Genomic DNA, 21,230 nt, shown 5'->3' on the forward strand with positions numbered 1-21,230 from the left:
GCCCCAACCAGTAATGCTGAAGAAGCAGAAGTTGAACGGTTTTATGAAGACCTACAAGACCTTTAGAACTAACCCCCAAAAAAGATGTCCTTTTCATTATAGGGGACTGGAATGCAAAAATAGGAAGTCAAGAAACACCTGGAGTAACAGGCAAATTTGGCCTTGGAATACAGAATGAAGCAGGGAAAAGACTAATAGAGTTTTGCCAAGAAAATGCACTGGTCAAAGCAAACACCCTCTTCCAACAACACAAGAGAAGACTCTACACATGGACATCACCAGATGGTCAACTCTGAAATCAGATTGATTACATTCTTTGCAGCCAAAGATGGAGAAGCTCTATACAGTCAACAAAAACAAGACTGGAAGCTGACTGTGGCTCAGATCATGAACTCCTTACTACCAAATTCAGACTTAAATTGAAGAAAGTAGGGAAAACCACTAGACCATTCAGGTATGACCTGAATCAAATCCCTTATGATTATACAGTGGAAGTGAGAAATAGATATAAGGGCCTAGATGTGATAGAGTGCCTGATGAACGATGGAATGAGGTTCATGACACTGTACAGGAGACAGGGATCAAGATCATCCCCATGGAAAAGAAATGCAAAAAAGCAAAATGACTGTCCGGGTAGGCCTTACAAAGAGCTGTGAAAAGAAGAGAGGCGAAAAGCAAAGGAGAAAAGGAAAGATATAAGCATCTGAATGCAGACTTCCAAAGAATAGCAAGAAGAGTTAAGAAAGCCTTCTTCAGCGATCAGTGCAAAGAAATAGAGGAAAACAACAGAATGGGAAAGACTACAAATCTCTTCAAGAAAATTAAGAGATACCAAGGGAACATTCCATGCAAAGATGGGCTCGATAAAGGACAGAAATGGTATGGACCTAACAGAAGCAGAAGATATTAAGAAGAGGTGGCAAGAATACACGGAAGAACTGTACAAAAAAGATCTTCACGAAAAAAAAAAATTAAAAAAAAAAGATCTTCAAGACCCAGATAATCATGATGATGTGATCACTCATCTAGAGCCAGACATCTCGGAATGTGAAGTTAAGTCGGCCTTAGAAAGCATCACTATGAACAAAGCTAGTGGAGGTGATGGAATTCCAGGGGAGCTGTTTCAAATCCTGAAAGATGATGCTGTGCCAAGTGCTGCACTCAATATGCCAGCAAATTTGGAAAACTCAGCAGTGGCCACAGGACTGGAAAAGGTCAGTTTTCATTCCAATCCCAAAGAAAGGCAATGCCAAAGAATGCTCAAACTACCACACAATTGAACTCATCTCACATGCTAGTAAAGTAATGCTCAAAATTCTCCAAGCCAGGCTTAAGCAATACGTAAACCGCGAACTCCCTGATGTTCAAGGTGGTTTTAGAAAAGGCAGAAGAACCAGAGATCAAATTGAAACATCCGCTGGATCATGGAAAAAGCAAGAAGAGTTCCAGAAAAACATCTATTTCTCTTTATTGACTATTCCAAAGCCTTTGACTGTGTGGATCACAATAAACTGTGGAAAATTCTGAAAGAGATGGGAATACCAGACCACCTAACCTGCCTCTTGAGATATCTGTATGCAGGTCAGGAAGCAACAGTTAGAACTGGACGTGGAACAACTGACTGGTTCCAAATAGGAAAAGGAGTACGTCAAGGCTGTATATTGTCACCCTGCTTATTTAACTTATATGCAGAGTACATCATGAGAAACGCTGGACTGGAAGAAATACAAGCTGGAATCAAGATTACCGGGAGAAATATCAATAACCTCAGATATGCAGATGACACCACCCTTATGGGAGAAAGTGAAGAGGAGCTAAAAAGCCTCTTGATGAAAGTGAAAGAGGAGAGTGAAAAAGTTGGCTTAAAGCTCAACATTCAGAAAACGAAGATCATGGCATCCGGTCCCATCACTTCATGGGAAATAGACGGGGAAACAGTAGAAACAGTGTCAGACTTTATTTTTGGGGGCTCCAAAATCACTGTAGATGGTGACTACAGTCATGAAATTAAAAGATGCTTACTCCTTGGAAGAAAAGTTATGACCAACCTAGACAGTATATTCAAAACCAGAGACATTACTTTGCTGACTAAGGTCTGTCTAGTCAAGGCTATGGTTTCTCCTGTGGTCATGTATGGATGTGAGAGTTGGACTGTGAAGAAGGCTGAGCACCGAAGAATTGATGCTTTTGAACTGTGGTGTTGGAGAAGACTCTTGAGAGTCCCTTGGACTGCAAGGAGATCCAACCAGTCCATCCTGAAGGAGATCAGCCCTGGGATTTCTTTGGAAGGAATGATGCTAAAGCTGAAGCTCCAGTACTTTGGCCACCTCATGCGAAGAGTTGACTCATTGGAAAAGACTCTGATGCTGGGAGGGATTGGGGACAGGAGGAGAAGGGGACGATCGAGGATGAGATGGCTGGATGGTATCACCGACTCGATGGACATGAGTCTGAGTGAACTCCGGGAGATGGTGATGGACAGGGAGGCCTGGTGTGCTGCAATTCATGGGGTCGCAAAGAGTCGGAAACGACTGAGCGACTGAACTGAACTGAAAGGAGGCTAAGGAAGATTTATGCTAGAATTTCCTCTTCTGGAAAGTGAATGTGAAAACCACAAGGTAGGAAATAGCTAAAGAGAACATGTTTAAAGTTAAAGGAGCTCAAAGAGGTTCAAGTTGAAAACGATGGTAGGGGGTGGATATAGACATAAAAAGCAAGTGGACATAAAATAACTTTTATGGTTACTATATTATAGTGATTTTCATGTTCTGGACTGTGACGCACAATGTGAATATTATTTCTCATGAACCTAGCATCCACACACGCAAATGCCACAAATGGAAACCTCAAAAAAATGTTATGAAATTTCAATGTACTCTAAACTAAACTGCCAATTTTAAGAAATAATGGCCACAACCTACAATAGCGATTTCATGCCCAGGCAACAGATGGCCATTTGAATAAAACAGAGGGTTCAATTAAATCCTTGCACTATTTAAAAGATCATTTGTTCAAAGTTGCATTCTTAGTTATGCCCTATATCAAAGGCTTTCAAGATTTCCCTCTAGTGCCTCTACTGTGATTCAGCTCAGTGCAGTTTGGTCACTCAGTCATGTCCGACTCTTTGCAACCCCATGAACCACAGCATGCCAGGCCTCCTTGTCCATCACCAACGCCCGGAGTCCACCCAAACCCATGTCCATTGAGCTGGTAATGCCATCCAGCCATCTCATCCTCTGTCGTCCCCTTCTGCCGTCAATCTTTCCCAGCATCAGGGTCTTTGCAAATGAGTCAGCTCTTCACATCAGGTGGCCAAAGTATTGGAGTTTCACCTTCAGCATCAGTCCTTCCAATGAACACCCAGGGCTGATCTCCCTCAGAATGGACTGGTTGGATCTCCCTGCAGTCCAAGGGACTCTCAAGAGTCTTCTCCAACACCACAGTTCAAAAGCATCAATTATTTGGCGATCAGCTTTCTTCACAGTCCAACTCTCACATCCACACATGACTACTGGAAAAACCATAGCCTTGACTAGATGGACCTTTGTTGACAAAATGATGTCTCTGCTTTTTAATATGCTATCTAGGTTGGTCATAACTTTCCTTCCAAGGAGTAAGCGTCTTTTAATTTCATGGCTGCAATCACCGTCTGCAGTGACTTTGGAGCCCCCCAAAATAAAGTCAGCCAGTCTCCACTGTTTGCCCATTTCTCCCCATGAAGTGATGGGACTGGATGCCATGATCTTCGTTTTCTGAATGTTGAGCTTTAAGCCAACTTTTTCACTCTCCGCTTTCACTTTCATCAAAAGGCCCTTTAGTTCTTCTTCATTTTCTGCCATAAGGGTGGTGTCATCTGCATATCTGAGGTGATTGATATTTCTCCCGGCAATCTTGATTCCAGCTTGTGCTTCATCCAGCCCAGCATTTCTCATGATGTACTCTGCATAGAAGTTAAATAAGAAGGGTGACAATATACAGCCTTGACGTACTCCTTTTCCTATTTGGAACCAGTCTGTTGTTTCATGTCCAGTTCTAACTGTTGCTTCCTGACCTGCATATAGGTTTCTCAAGAGGCAGGTCAGGTGCTCTGGTATTCCCATCTCTTTCAGAATTTTCCAGTTTATTGTGATCCACATATTCAAAGACTTTGGCATAGTCAGCAAAGCAGAAAGATGTTTTCTGGAACTCTCTTGCCTTTTCGATGATCACGACAAGAATAAAGATGTTTTGATATACATGTTCTACTCCTGGAACTACAAATTGAAAAGTCAGGACCTAACTTTATATTCTATATTTTTATGATTAAAAGACTGCTTTTAAAAACTCAAAATACTATTAATATTTAAGTATATAAAGTGGAATGCCAAAGTCTTCATGTAACCTTAATGACCATTAGTTTATAGCCTTCTCAATTTTCTTTTTTGACTCCAGAAATGATTTTAATATAGCTCTCTCCATATTTATACTACAAAGCTGACAAAAAGCAGGAAGGTTTCAAATATTTGAAAAGGAAGGAATTAGTTTGACCTATGGATTTATTAGGGCTTCCTAGGTGGTGCCAGTGGTATAGAACCCCCCTGCCAATGCAGGAATAGTAGGAGATGTGGGTTTGATCCCTGGGTTGGGAAGATCCCCTGGAGGAGGGAATGGCGACCCACTCCAGCATTTTTGCCTGGAGAATCCCATGGACAAAGGAGCCTGGTGACTTATGGTCCATCAGGTTACAAAGAGTCAGACATGGCTGAAAGCAACTTAGTACAATGTATATATACTGAAACTTAGGCTAAAAAAGGGAAAACTGATTTTAAGCTCACATGATTCACTTAGAAATATTTACAACATATGAGGTCTCAAGCCATATGTTTGTGTGCGTTCCTGTTGTTTAGTCACTAAGTCATGTTTGACTCTTCTGCGACCCCATGACTGTAATCCGCCAAGCTCCTCTGTCCGTGGATTTCCCAGGCAAGAATACTGCAGTGGGTTGCCATTTCCTTCTCCAGAAGATCTTCACCCACCTAGGGATTGAACCTGCATCTCCTGCACTACAGGCAGATTCTTTATTGCTGAGCCACAGGGAAGCCTATTATGAGTGTGTACACATAAATGCCTATGTTTGCATGTATACACATACATGTGTTTGAATCTGTTTATATATGCATATGTATAAATACATGCCCGTCTAAATTTTTAAATGAATACTGATATGTTTTATATTATAGGGTATAACGGTACATTAATATGCTTTTCTCACTTGTCAGTTAAACACAGATCCCTTTCCATGTCAAGGGATACCGATTTATTTTGTGTGTGTGTGTGTGTGTGTGTAGGGGGCTGCTGCATGCCACCTGGCTTGCAGGATTGTTTCTCATAACCAGGGATTGAACTCTGGCCCTTGGCAGTGAAAGCGAGCATCCTAACCACTAGACAGCTGGAGAATTTCCTAGTAATATTTATAGCTACAGAGTTCTGGATCCCACTATGTAAAAGGAACATGATTTAACTCATCTACTACAGATATACAGATGATTCACTTATTGCTATTAATAATGCTATTATTAAGTATACATTATCATCATATCCTTATGAAAATTCACTTAAATGGACACCACATGTATTTAATCTCAATCTGCCTGTCCAAATTACCCTCCAGTAAAGTTTTACCAATTTACACTACTGCCATGAATATACAAGAATACCACCTACACTCAGATGAAATAAGGTATTATCGCATTTTTTAAAATTTGACAAAGTGAGAAGTAAAATAAAGTATTAAAATTTGTTGGTTTTAATCCATGGTTCTTTGGCTATCAAAGAGAAACTATATCAAAACTTGTATACTTTTTTCATTAAAGTTCTTATCCATCGGGATATGACCCAATTATCTCCAAGTCATTCTCCAAAAATACTCTTTTGTAAAATTAATTTGCAATGTTAAGTTTAAAAGTCACACTACCCCTACACCCCAAACACACACCTTCACTTCAGAGTATTCTTGTTTACTGATCTAGTTATATATTTCTCAGCCAGTGCCACAATGTTTTAACCACTGAAGATAATAATTACTTTGAAATATGGCTAAGTCCATCTCTCACTTAGGTGTTCTATTAAGTTTCTGGTTTCACTTTTTTGAGATAAACATCAAAAGCAAAGTTTTAAGTTTCAAAAAAGAAAAAAGGTCCTGTTGGGATTCCAATCAATATATTAAATTCACAATTTTAGGAGAATTGACATCTTTAAGGTATTGAGTTTCCCCCAAAGGGCATGAATCCCCATTTATTCAAGCCTTCAGAAAAAGCCTTGCACTAGTTTAGTTACTCCTTACTCCATCCCACATTCTGATTACTATGTGTAACTTTTCAGTGTTCTGAGAGATTTCCTAAGTTTTATCTTCTAGTCTATTTCCTCCTAGATGATAGCTAGTTAATTATGCAGTCCACCTCATGTTTTTTTTTTAATATAAATTTATTTATTTTAATTGGAGGCTAATTACTTTACAATATTGTATTGGTTTTGCCATACATCAACCAAGGGTGTACACGTGTTGAATCTGCCACGGGTATACACGTGTTCCTCATCCGGAACCGACCCCACCACCTCCCTCCCCGAACCATCTGGGTCATCCCAGTGCACCATCCCCGAGCATCCTGTATCACGCATCAAACCTAAACTGGCGATCCATTTCACATATGATATTATATATGTTTCAATGCAATTCTCCCAAATCATCCCACCCTCTCCCTCTCCCACAGAGTCCAAAAGACTGTTCTATACATCTGTGTCTTTTGCTGTCTCGCTAACAGGGTTATTGTTATCATCTTTCTAAATTCCATATATATGCGTTAGTATACTGTATTGACGAGTGTGACACGACTGAAGCAACTTAGCAGCAGCATACCATATTGGTATTTTTCTTTCTGGCTTACTTCACTCTGTATAGTAGGCTACAATTTCATCCACCTCATTAGAACTGATTCAAATGTATTCTTTCTAATGGCTGAGTAATACTCCATTGTGTATATGTACCACAGCTTTCTTATCCATTCCTCTGCTGATGGACATCTAGGTTGCTTTCATGTCCTGGCTATTATAAACAGTGCTGCGATGAACACTGGGGTACACGTGTCTCTTTCAATTCAGGTTTCCTCAGTGTGTATGCCCAGCAGTGGGATTGCTGGGTCATAAGGCAATTCTATTTCCAGTTTTTAGGGAATCTCTACACTGTTCTCCATAGTGACTGTACTAGTTTGCATTCCCAACAGTGTAAGAGGGTTCCCTTTTCTCCACACCCTCTCCAGCATTTATTGCTTGTAGACTTTCGGATAGCAGCCATTCTGACTGGCATCAAATGGTACCTCATTGTGGTTTTGATTTGCATTTCTCTGATAATGAGTAATGTTGAGCTATTTTTATGTGATTGTTAGCCATTTGTATGTCTTCTTTGGAGAAATGTCTGTTTAGTTCTTTGGCCCATTTTTTTATTGGGTTGTTCATTTTTCTGGAATTGAGCTGCAGGAGTTGCTTGTATATTTTTGAGGTTAATTCCTTGTCAGTTGCTTCATTTGCTATTATTTTCTCCCATTCTGAAGGCTGTCTTTTCACCTTGCTTATAGTTTCCTTTGTTGTGCAGAAGCTTTTAATTTTAATTAGGTCCTATTTGTTTATTTTTGCTTTTATTTCCAGTATTCTGAGAGGTGGGTCATAGAGGATCCAGCTGTGATTTATGTCGGAGAGTGTTTGCCTATGTTCTCCTCTAGGAGTTTTATAGTTTCTGGTCTTATCTTTAGATCTTTAACCCATTGTGACTTTATTTTTGTGTGTGGTGTTAAAAAGTGTTCTAGTTTCATTCTTTTACAAGTGGTTGACCAGTTTTCCCAGCACCACTTGTTAAAGAGATTGTCTTTAATCCATTGTATATTCTTGCCTCCTTTGTCAAAGATAAGGTGTCCATAGGTGCATGTATTTATCTCTGGGCTTTCTATTTTGTTCCATTGATCTATATTTCTGTCTTTGTGCCAGTACCATATTGTCTTGATGACTGTGGCTTTGTAGTAGAGCCTGTCCAGTTCCACTCTTCTTTCTCAAGATTGCTTTGGCTATTCGAGGTTTTTTGTATTTCCATACAAATTGTGAAATTATTTGTTCTAGTTCTGTGAAAAATACCATTGGTAGCTTGATAGGGATTCCATTGAATTATAGACTGCTTTGTGTAGTATACTCATTTTCACTATATTGAATCTTCCTATCCATGAACATGGTTTATTTCTCCATCGATTAGTGTCCTCTTTCTTTCACCAGTGTTTTATAGTTTTCTATATATAGATCTTTAGTTTCTTTAGGTAGATATATTCCTAAGTATTTTATTCTTTTCATTGCAATGGTGAATGGAATTGTTTCCTTAATTTCTCTATTTTCTCATTATTACTGTATAGGAATGCAAGGGATTTCTGTGTGTTGGCTTTATATCCTTCAACTTTACTATACTATATTCAATGATTAGCTCTAGTAATTTTCTGGTGGAGTCTTCAGGGTTTTCTATGTAGAGGATCATGTCATCTGCAAAGAGTGAAGAGTTTTACTTCTTCTTTTCCAATTTGGATTCATTTCTTTTTCTGCTGATTGCTGTGGCCAAAACTTCCAAATTATGTTGAAAAGTAGTGGTGAGAGTGGGCACCCTTGTCTTGTTCCTGACTTTAGGGGAAATGCTTTCAATTTTTCAGCACTGAGGATAATGTTTGCTGTGGGTTTGTCATATATAGCTTTTATTATGTTGAGGTATGCTCCTTCTATTCCTGCCTTCTGGGTTTTTTTAAAATCATAAATGGATGTTGAATTTTGTCTAAGGCTTTCTCTGAATCTATTAAGATAATCACATGGCTTTTATTTTTCAATTTGTTAATGTGGTGTATTACACTGATTGATTTGTGGATATTGAAGAATCCTTGCATCCCTGGGATAAAGCCCACTTGGTCATGATGTATCTTTTTAATGTGTTGTTGGATTCTGACTGCTAGAATTTTGTTAAGGATTTCTGCATCTATGTTCATCAGTGATACTGGCCTGTAGTTTTCTTTTTTTGTGGCATCTTTGTCAGGTTTTGGTATTAGGGTGACAGTGGCCTCATAGAATGAGTTTGGAAGTTTACCTTCCTCTGCAATTTTCTTGAAGAGTTTGAGTAGGATAGTTGTTAGCTCTTCTCTAAATTTTTGGTAGAATTCAGCTGTGAAACTGTCTGGACCTGGACTTTTGTTTGCTAGATTTCTGATTACAGTTTCAATTTCCATGCTTGTGATGGGTCTGTTAAGATTTTCTATTCCTTCCTGGTTCAGTTTTGGAAAGTTGTACTTTTCCAAGAATTTGTGCATTTCTTCCAAGTTGTCCCTTTTATTGGCATATAATTGCTGATAGTCTCTTATGATCCTTTGTATTTTTGTGTTGTCTGTTGTGATCTCTCCATTGATATGATTTTTCTCCCTTTGTTTCTTGATGAGTCTGGCTAATGATCTGTCAATTTTATTTATCCTCTCAAAGAACCAGCTTTTGGCTTTGTTGATTTTTGCTGTGGTCTCTTTTGCATTTACTTCTGCCCTAATTTTTAAGATTCTTTCATTCTAACCCTGGGGTTCTTCATTTCTTCCTTTTCTAGTTGCTTTAGGTGTAGAGTTAGGTTGTTTATTTGACTTTTTTTCTTGTTTCTTGCGGTATGCCTGTATTGCTATGTACCTTCCCCTTACAACCGCTTTTACAGTGTCCCACAGGTTTTGGGTTGTTGTGTTTTCATTTGTTTCTATGCATATTTTAATTTTTTCTGTGATTTGTTGGTTATTGAGCAGCATGTTGTTCAGCCTCCATATGTTGGAATTTTTAATAGTTTTTCTCCTATAATTGAGATCTAATCTTACTGCATTGTGGTCAGAAAAGATGCTTAGAATGATTTCAATTTTTTTCTAATTTACCAAGGCTAGATTTATGACCCAGGATGTGATCTATCCTGGAGAAGGTTCTGTGTGAAGTTGAGAAAAAGGTGAAATTCACTGTTTTGGGGTGAAATGTCCTATAGACATCAATAAGGTCTAACTGGTCTATTGTATAAGTTTGTGTTTCCTTGTTAATTTTCTGTTTAGTTGATCTATCCATAGGTGTGAGTGGGGTATTAAAGTCTCCCACTATTACTGTGTTATTGTTAATTTCCTTTTTCATACTTGTTAGCATTTGTCTTACATACTGTGGTGCTCCTATGTTGGGTGGATATATATTTATAATTGCTGTATCTTCTTCTTGGATTGATCCTTTGATCATTATGTTGTGTCCTTCTGTATCTCTTTTCACAGCCTTTGTTTTAAAGTCTATTTTATCTGATATGAGTACTGCTAATCCTGCTTTTGGTCTCTATTTGTGTGAAATATCTTTTTCCAGCCCTTCACTTTCAGTCTGTATGTGTCCCTTGTTTTGAGGTGGGTATAGCATCATGGACTCAATGGCCGTTGAGTCTGAGTGAACTCCGTTAGATGGTGATGGACAGGGAGGCCTGGCGTGCTGCGATTCATGGGGTCGCAAAGAGTCAGACACGACTGAGTGACTGAACTGAACTGAACTGAACTGATCTTCTATAGAACATATATAGGGGTCTTGTTTTTGTATCCACTCAGCCAGTCTTTGTCTTTTGGTTGGGGCATTCAACTCATTTACACTTAAGGTAATTACTGATAAGTATGATCCCGTTACCATTTACGTTATTGTTTTGGGATTGAGTTCATACACCCTTTTTGTGTTTCCTGTCTAGAGAAGATGCTTTAGCATTTGTTGGAGAGCTGGTTTGGTGGTGCTGAATTCTCTCAGCTTTTGTTTGTATGTAAAGCTTTTGATTTCTCCTTCATATTTGAATGTTCTGGGCTGTAGGTTATTTTCTTTCATCACTTTAAGTATGTCCTGCCATTCCCTCCTGGCTCGAAGAGTTTCTATTGAAAGATCAGCTGTTATCCTTATGAGAAGCCACTTGTGTGTTGTTATTTTTCCTTTGCTGCTTTTAACATCTGTTCTGTGTTTGATCTTTTGTTAATTTGATTAATTAACAAAGGAGGAATATTTACTAGGGGCTGAGGAGGTAGGCAAGGGCGGCTACAACCGGCGCATGCAGCGGCCTAAAGGAGCTACCCCACGTCTGAGGTCAGGTGCAGAAGCCAAGAGTACCAGGCTGCGATGGTGCAGGAACAGCTGAGAAGAGATACCCCACATCTGAAGTCAGGGGCAGCGGCCGGGAGGACCTATCCTGCATCCGAGATCAGGGGCAGCAGCCAAGAATGCCAGGCTGCAACAGCACAGGAGCAGCTGAGAGGAGCTACCCTACATCCGAAGCCTGGGGCAGTGGCTGGGAGGAGCTACCCCACACCTGAGGCCTGAGGCGGCAGCCGGGAAGACCAACCCCACATCCCAGGAGCAACCCCACATCCAAGGAGCAGTGGCTGCGCAGGCGCAGGAGTGCCTAGAGAAGCTATTCCATGTTCAAGGTCAGGAGGGGTGGTGGTGAGGAGATATCCCTCATCCAAGGTAAGAAGCAGCAGTTGTGCTTTGCTGGAACAGCCATGAACAGATACATCACATCCAAGGTAAGAGAAACACAAGTAAGATGGTAGGTCTTGCAAGAGGGCATCAGAGGGCAGACACACTGAAACTATAATCACAAAAACTAGTTAATCTAATCACATTAGGACCACAGCCTTGTCTAACTCAATGAAACTAAGCCATGCTTGTGGGACCACCCAAGACGAACACGTCATGGTGGAGAGGTCTGACAGAATGTGGTCCACTGGAGAAGGGAATGGCAAACCACTTCAATATGCTTCCCTTGAGGACCCCATGAACAGTATGAAAAGGAAAATTATAGGATACTGAAAGAGGAACTCCCCAGGTCAGTAGCTGCCCAATATGCTACTGGAGATCAGTGGAGAAATAACTCCAGAAAGAATGAAGGGATAGAGCAAAAGCGAAAACAATACCCAGTTGTGGATATGACTGGTGATAGAAGCAAGGTCTGATGCTGTAAAGAGCAATACTGCATGGGAACCTGGCATATCAGGTCCACGAATCAAGGCAAATTGGAAGTGGGCAAACAGGAGATGGCAAGAGTGAACGTCGACATTCTAGGAATCAGAGAACTAAAATGGACTGGAATGGGTGAATTTTACTCCGATGACCATTATATCTATTACTGCGGGCAGGAATCCCTCAGAAGAAATGGAGTAGCCATCATGTTCAATGAAAGAGTCCAAAATCCAGTACTTGGATGCAATCTCAAAAACAACAGAATGATCTCTGTTCATTGCCAAGGCAAACCATTCAATATCACAGTAATCCAAGTCTATGTCCCTACCAGTAACGCTGAAGAAGCTGAAGTTGAACAGTTTTATGAAGATCTACAAGACCTTTTAGAACTAACACCCAAAAAAGATGTCCTTTTCATTATAGGGGACTGGAATGCAAAAGTAGGAAGAAACACAAGGATTAACGTGCAAATTTGGTCTTAATAATATGGAATGAAGCAGGGCAAAGACTAATAGAGTTTTGCCAAGAAAATGCACTGGTCAAAGCAAACACCCTCTTCCAACAACACAAGAGAAGACTCTACACATGGACATCACCAGATGGTCAACTCTGAAATCAGACTGATTATATTCTTTGCACCCAAAGATGGAGAAGCTCTATACAGTCAACAAAAACTAGACAGGGAGCTGACTGTGGCTCAGATCATGATCTCCTTATTGCCAAATTCAGACTTAAATTGAAGAAAGCAGAGAAAACCACTAGACCATTCAAGTATGACCTAAATCAAATTCCTAATGATTATACAGTGGGAGTGAGAAATAGATAGTGTGCCTGATGAACTATGGACAGAGGTTCGTGACATTGTAGAGGAGACAGGGATCAAGACCATCTCCATGGAAAAGAAATGCAAAAAAGCAAAATGGCTGTCTGTGGAGGCCTTACAAATAGCTGTGAAAAAAAGAGAAACGAAGAGCAAAGGAGAAAAGGAAAGATAGAAGCATCTGGATGTAGAATTACAAAGAATAGCAAGAAGAGATAAGAAAGCCTTCCTCAGCAATCAGTGCAAAGAAATAGAGGAAAACAACAGAATGGGAAAGACTAGAGGTCTCTTCAAGAAAATTAGAGATACCAAGGGAACATTCCATGCAAAGATGGGCTCGATAAAGGACAGAAATGGTATGGACCTCACAGAAGGAGAAGATATTAAGAAGAGGTGGCAAGAATACACAGAAGAACTGTACAAAAAAGATCTTCACGACGAAGATAATCATGATGGTGTGATCACTCACCTAGAGCCAGACATCCTGGAATGTGAAGTCAAGTGGGCCTTAGAAAGCATCACTAGGAACAAAGCTAGTGGAGGTGATGGAATTCCAGTGGAGCTGTTTCAAATCCTGGAAGATGATGCTGTGAAAGTGCTGCACTCAATATGCCAGCAAATTTGGAAAACTCAGCAGTAGCCACAGGACCGGAAAAGGTCAGTTTTCATTCCAATCCCAAAGAAAGGCAATGCCAAAGAATGCTCAAACTACCGCACAATTGAACTCATCTCACATGCTAGTAAAGTAATGCTCAAAATTCTCCAAGCCAGGCTTCAGCAATATGTGAACCGTGAACTTCCAGATGTTCAAGCTGGTTTTAGAAAAGGCAGAAGAACCAGAGATCAAATTGCCAATATCCGCTGGATCATGGAAAAAGCAAGAGAGTTCCAGAAAAACATCTACTTCTGCTTTATTGACTATGCCAAAGCCTTTGACTGTGTGGATCACAATAAACTGTGGAAAATTCTGAAAGAGATGGCAATACCAGAGCACCTGACCTGCCTCTTGAGAAACCTATATGCAGGTCAGGAAGCAACAGTTAGAACTGGACGTGGAACAACAGACTGGTTCCAAATAGGAAAAGGAGTACGTCAAGGCTATATATTGTCACCCTGCTTATTTAACTTATATGCAGAGTACATCATGAGAAATGCTGGGCTGGATGAAGCACAAGCTGGAATCAAGATTGCCGGGAGAAATATCAATCACCTCAGATATGCAGATGACACCACCCTTATGGCAGAAAGTGAAGAGGAACTGAAAAGCCTCTTGATGAAAGTAAAATTGGAGAGTGAAAAAGTTGGCTTAAAGCTCAACATTCAGAAAACGAAGATCATGGCATCTGGTCCCATCACTTCATGGGAAATAGATGAGTAAACAGTGGAAACAATGTCAGACTTTATTTTTGGGGGCTCCAAAATCACTGCAGATGGTGACTGCAGCCATGAAATTAAAAGACGCTTACTCCTTGGAAGAAAAGTTATGACCAACCTAGATAGCATGTTGAAAAGCAGAGACATTACTTCGCCGACTAAGGTCCGTCTAGTCAAGGCTATGGTTTTTCCAGTGGTCATGTATGGATGTGAGAGTTGGACTGTGAAGAAAGCTGAGCGCCGAATAACTGATGCTTTTGCACTGTGGTGTTGGAGAAGACTCGAGAGTCCCTTGCACAGCAAGGAGATCCAACCAGTCCATTCTGAAGGAGATCAGCCCTGGGATTTCATTGGAAGGAATGATGCTAAAGCTGAAAATTCCAGTACTTCGGCCACCTCATGCGAAGAGTTGACTCATTGGAAAAGACTCTGATGCTGGGAGGGATTGGGGACAGGAGGAGAAGGGGACGACAGAGGATGAGATGGCTGGATGACATCACCGACTCAATGGACTGAGTCTGAGTGAACTCCGGGAGATGGTGATTGACAGGGAGGCCTGGCGTGTTACGATTCGTGGGGTCGCAGAGTCGGACACGACTGAGCGACTGAACTGAACTGAATTTGATTAATATGTGTCTTGCAGTGTTTTGCCTTGGTTTTTCCTGTTTGGCACTCTCTTGGTTTCTTGGACTTGGGTGATTATTTCCTTCCCCATTTTAGGGAAGTTTTCAAGTATTATCTCCTCAAGTATTTTCTCATGGTCTTTCTTTTTGTTTTCTTCTTCTGGGACTCCTATGATTCGAATGTTGGGGCATTTAACATTGTCCCAGAAGTCTCTGAGATTGTCCTCATTCCTTTTAATTCGTTTTTCTTTTTTTCTAATTCATTTATTTCTACCATTCTATCTTCTACCTCACTAATCCTATCTTCTGCCTCTGTTAGTCTACTGTTGGTTCCCTCCAGAGGGTTTTTTTTTTTTTTCTGAAAAACATAATACATATAATAGTTTTACAGAGGAAAATGCATATGCCTATAAGTGGTTGTCAATATGTCAGTAACTTCCCCCAGTCACTTTAGAGCTAACAAGCCAGAGGAACCACTTAATTAAAGTGAAGTGAAGTCAGTCAGTCGTGTCCAACTCTTTGCGACCCCGTGGACTGTAGCCCACCAAGCTCCTCTGTCCATGGGATTCTCCAGGCAAGAATACTGGAGTGGGTTGCCATTTCCTTCTCCTCTCCAGAGTGTTTTTGATATCATTTATTGCATTATTCATTATATATGGACTCTTTTTATTTCTTCTAGGTCCTTGTTAAACCTTTCTTGCATCTTTTCAATCCTGTCTCCAGGCTATTTATCTATGATTCCATTTTGTTTTCAAGATTTTGGATCATTTTCACTATTATTATTTGGAATTCTTTATCAGGTAGATTCCCTATCTCTTCCTCTTTTGTTTTTTGGTGGGCATTTATCTTGTTCCTTTACCTCCTGGGTATTCCTCTGTCTCTTCATCTTGTTTATATTGCTGTGTTTGGGGTGGCCTTTCTGTATTCTGGCAGTTTGTGGAGTTCCCTTTATTGTGGAGTTTCTTCGCTGTGGGTGGGGTTGTACAGGTGGCTTGTCAAGGTTTCCTGGTTAGGGAAGCTTGTGTCAGTGTTCTGGTGGGTGGAGCTGGATTTCTTCTCTCTGGAGTGCAGTGAAGTGTCCAGTAATGAGTTATAAGATGTCAATAGGTTTGGAGTGACTTTGGGCAGCCTGTATATTGAAGCTCAAGGCTATGTTCCTGTGTTGCTGGAGAATTTGCGTGGTATGTCTTGCTCTGGAACTTGTTGGCCCTTGGGTGGTGCTTGGTTTCAGTGTAGGTATTGAGGTGTTTGATGAGCTCCTGTCCATTAATGTTCCCTGGAGTCAGGAGTTCTCTGGTGTTCTCAGGATTTGGACTTAAGCCTTCTGCTTCTGGTTTTCAGTCTTATTTTTACAGTAGCCTCAAGACTTCTCCACCTATACAGCACCATTGATAAAAGATCTAGGTTAATGATGAGAAGTTTCTCCACAATGAGGGACACCCAGAGAGGTTCACAGAGTTACATGGAGAAGAGAAGAGGGAGGAGGGAGATAGAGGTGACCAGGATGAGATGAGGTGGAATCAAAAGAGGAGAGAGCAAGCTAGCCAATAATCACTTCCTTATGTGCTCTCCACAGGCTGGACCACTCACAGATGTTCACAGAGTTATACAGAGAAGAGAAGAGGGAGGAAGGAGAGAGAGGTGGCCAGGAGGATACAGGGGGGAACCAAAAGGAGAGAGACAGATCCAGCCAGTAATCCGTTCCCTAAGTGTTCTCCACCGTCCAGAACACAAAAATAGATTCACAGCATTGGGTAGAGAAGAGAGGGGGTAGGGAGGAGACACAGGCGACTTGGTGGAGAAGGAGAGTCCAGAGGGGAAGAGAGCAGTCAAGCCAGTAATCTCACTCCCAAGTAAAAATGGGTACTGAAGATTGGCTTCTTAAAGGTACAAAATTGATAACAAATACCAAAAAGCAAAGATTAAAAATCTAGAGTAGAGGCTGGATTTTTAAAAATACAATATTAAAGGAAAAAAAAGTCACAAAAATTATAAAATATATATATATGAAGTTTGCTTCAAAAAATAGGGTCCTTTTTTTTGCAAAGTAATAGGTTATAAAAATGAAAATTAAAGGAGTAATAAAGGACTTAAAATTTTAAAAAATTAAGGAATGGTAGTAAAAATATATCTAAGACTTTCTCTGGTGGTGTTATGGGCAGTGTGTGGTCAATTCAGTTTCGGAGAATTCCTTGATCCGGCTTAAATTTCTCAAAATCTATAGGCCCCTTCCTATGTAGTAGGTACTAACTACAGGGTTTTAATCCATTGCACCTGTCACTTCCAAGGAGGTTCCCTCTGTTTTAGCTTCTTCTGTTTGCTTGTCTCTTCAGTGTCTAATTTCCGCCAATACAAGGGGGTGGTGGCGGACACTTTTTTAGGCTCACTTGTTCAGTCGTGCTGTGGGGAGGGAGGAACACTGCAAACAACGTGGGCGTGTGCTCGCAGTGACTCAGCCACACTGGGTTTGCCCCCACTCACAGCATGTGTGCTTTCCCCGTCTACACTGCTTAGGCTCTAGGTTGCTCTGCCAGGGAATGTCTGAGGCTGGCCCTGGGCTGCATGCACCTCCCAGGTCTAAGCCATTCATATTCAGGCACTCAGGAAGTCCTCAGAGGCGCAGATTCGGTAGGCCTGCGTTTTGTGCCCTTCCGAGCTCTGAGCTACTCAGGTGAGCAGGTGATTGGCAAGCGCGGTCACTGCGACTTATCGCCTCCCCCGTCCCTGCCACTTGGTTTTCTGGGTGTACAACCGGCACACTTATTCAGGAAGATGTTGCCCATCCACAATCCCAAGAAGTCTTGGTTAGCAACGAAGCCTGCTTCCAGTTTGGTAGATAATGCCTTTCTGGGGCCACAACTGCCCCGTTCTCACTCTGGCTGCCTGTCACCGGAGGGGGATGGTCTGCAGCCGGCTAGCTTTGCTCAGTCCTTTGTTCTGTGAGGGGGCCTGATGGTGTCTTAGGTTAGAGCTTTTCGCCTGGTAGCTATCCCACAGTCTGGTTTGCTATCCCAAGTTATTTCCCTCAGATTGCCCTCAGCATTCAGGCTGGGTCCTTACTCTAAGCAATGCAGCTGCGCCTCCCTGCCGAGCCCCCGCTTGCTAGTGGTGGGTGCAGGCGTCTGCACTGCTTCTCCACTTGGAGGAGTTACTGTTGAGCAGGTAATCTGTGAGTTTTAATTATTTTTTATTTTTCCTCCCAGTTATGTTGCCCTCTGTGGTTCCAAGGCTCGCCACAGTGTTTCCTGGTGTTTGGAAACTTCTTTTATAAGACTCCCTTCCCGGAACGGAGTTCCGTCGCTACCTCTTTTGTCTCTCTTTTTATCTTCTATATTTTTTCCTACCTCTTTTCAAAGACAATGGGCTGCTTTTCTGGGTGCCTGATATCTTCTGCCGGCATTCGGAAGTTGTTTTGTGGAATTTACTCAGCGTTCAAATGTTCTTTTGATGAATTTGTGGGGGAGAAAGTAGCCTCCCCGTCCTATTCCTCCTCCATCTTAGACCCGCATCCCCCCATGTGTTTTTATTTACAAGGTTCTGAAATGGTTTGTTTTCGTATCACTATGACATTTTAAGACCTCTGATCTTTGATGACTTATGTCCTTTATCTCTTAATATTCTAAACAAACATTTAAAAATTCTTTTCAGAACTTTAAAGTTCTCATTTCTACATCATGGGTATAAACTCTATTATATGACTACTCTTTGTTGTCTGCATTGTAATTTCTGTTTTAGATACTATATGAGAGATTCTCTTACATTTATTCATCCCAATTGATAAATACACACTTTAGGGTGAAGTCTCCAAATCAAGTCTTTATTAGTGGTCTGGGGATCTAACCCCCTCAACACCAGTTCTGGGATGAGCAGGCCATTTTATTTATCCCTCTTGCAGCCCTCTGCAGGCATCATAGTTTATTTCCAGTTTACTCCTACGGATCACATCTCAATTTCCCACCCTACAGAACCCAGCCATTAAAACAACCCCATCTTTTTCTTTTCTCTTTCTCTCCCTCTTTTCAGTGTGGATGTACATTTTAAAACATAAAATATACTGTATCTATCACCTCTTTCTGGTCCAGTCCATGGGACAAGTTTTACCCTACTACCTATTTTTGTATAAATTAGCTAGGAATGATTTAAACATTTTTAAATGGTTGAAAATAGTAATTTGTAACAAATGAAAATTATACAAAATACAAGTAACAATGCCCACAGTAAAGTTGAAGAGAACACAGCTGTACTCATTTATGTACTGTCTATGGCTGCCTTGTTCTATAAGAGGAAGGTCAAGTAGTTGTGACAGAAAACATACGGCATGTAAAATTTTTAAATATTTGCTTTCTGGAACTTTATAGAAAAAAGCTTGTCAACCTCCATTCTAGAATATGCACTGTCTGCTATGGTAGTTACTACCATACACAGCTACTGAACATTTACAATGAGACTAGTCTAAAGTGAGATTTGCTGTAAGTGGGAATACGCACACTTAATTTCAAAGACTATATATAAAAAAGAATTTATTACTAAGTTTTATATTTACTACATTTGAGATATCTTCAATATAATGGGATAAATAAATTATTATTCAAACTAATTTCACATACTTCTTTTTACTTTTTAAAATGTGGCTACTATAGAATTTTAAATTCTGTGGAGCACATATTCCTATTGGTACAATGTCATGGTAGAGTTCTGACAAAACGTGGACAAAGAAAGATGAACTCCCCAGGTCGGTAGGTGCCCAATATGCTAGTGGAGATCCAGTGGGGAAATAACTCCAGAAACAATGAAGAGTCGGAGCCAAAGCAAAAACAATACCAAGCTGTGGATGTGACTGGTGACAGAAGTAAAGTCCGATGCTGTCAAGAGCAATACTGCATAGGAACCTGGAATGATAGGTCCATGAATCAAGGTAAATTAGAAGTGGTCAAACAGGAGATGGCAAGAATGAACATAGACAATTTAAGAATCAGTGAACTAAAATGGACTGGAATGGGTGAATTTAACTCAGATGACCATTATATCTACTACTGTGGGCAAGAATCCCTTGGAAGAAATGGAGTAGTCATCATAGTCAACAACAAAAGAGTCCAAAATGCAGTACTTTGATGTAATCTCAAAACGACAGAATGGACTATAAAGAAAGCTGAGTGCAGAAGAATTGATGCTTTTTAACTGTGGAGTTGGAGAAGACTCTTGAGAGTCCCTTGGACTGCAGGGATATCAAACCAGCCAATCCTAAAGGAAATCAGTCCTGAATACTCATTGGAAGGACTGATGCTGAAGCTCAAGTTCCAATACTTTGGCCACCTGATGCGAAGAACTGACTCACTGGAAAAGACACTAAAGCTGGGAAAGATTGAAGGCAGGAGAAGAAGGGCATGACAGAGGATGAGATGGTTGGATGGCATCAGGGACTCAATGGACATGAGTCTGAGTAAACTCCGGGAGTTGGTGATGGACAGGGAGACCTGGGTGCTGTAGTCCATGCGGTTGCAAAAAGTCAAACACGACTGAGAGACAAAACCGAACTGAATCTAAATAACTATCAGCCAGCTAAGAGATGACTCAGCAAACCTGGATAAAAGGACTAATGATCAACTCTTCTCTATTTAACAACGGAACAAAGATGGGATCCATTTTGGTAAGTTATGCTTTCTTGCAAATTTCCATTCAAGTTTTCAGATTTATTTGCATAGTTTCCCTGGTTTCACAAAGAAGTTCTAACTTATGCCAAATCTTTTATAAGGTCAACTGTAACTGAAAATACTCCAAGGCATTAAAAAAAGAAACACTTTTAAACTATTTATAGAAAGCAAGTATACTGATATCAAAATCTAACAAAAAAATGGATATACACACACAGGCTAAATTTATTTATACGTTGACCAAAATCCTAAATAAAACATTAGCAAATTAAAAGAGCTCAATATTATATACAATTATTTTAAATTCTAAGAGCACAGGAATGATTCAGTTATTAGAAAACAGCATTAATAAAATTTAATAAACACTAAACAAGAGCTTTATTCACAGTGATGATTTCTAAGGCCCACTTGATTCACACTCCAGGATGTCTGGCTCTAGGTGAGTGATCACACCATCATGATTATCTTCGTCGTGAAGATCTTTTTCGTACAGTTCTTCTGTGCATTCTTGCCACCTCTTTCTTAATATCTTCTGCTTCTGTTAGGTCCATACCATTTCTGTCCTTTATCGAGTCCATCTTTGTATGGAATGTTCCCTTGGTATCTCTAATTTTCTTGAAGAGATCTCTAGTCTTTCCCATTCTGTTGTTTTCCTCTATTTCTTTGCACTGATTGCTGAGGAAGGCTTTCTTATCTCTTCTTGCTATTCTTTGTAATTCTACA

At 40.5% G+C, this 21,230-nt stretch overlaps 1 protein-coding gene across 3 annotated transcripts in view; it reads right to left on the reverse strand.

The window, feature by feature from the left end:
- PUM2 (pumilio RNA binding family member 2) overlaps nucleotides 1-21,230 on the reverse strand; it is a 121,686-nt gene that overhangs the window by 55,250 nt on the left and 45,206 nt on the right. The window lies entirely within an intron of this gene.

This window comes from Capricornis sumatraensis, chromosome 1, assembly GCF_032405125.1.
Source record: "Capricornis sumatraensis isolate serow.1 chromosome 1, serow.2, whole genome shotgun sequence".
In the NCBI taxonomy this organism is placed as follows: Eukaryota; Metazoa; Chordata; class Mammalia; order Artiodactyla; family Bovidae; genus Capricornis; species Capricornis sumatraensis.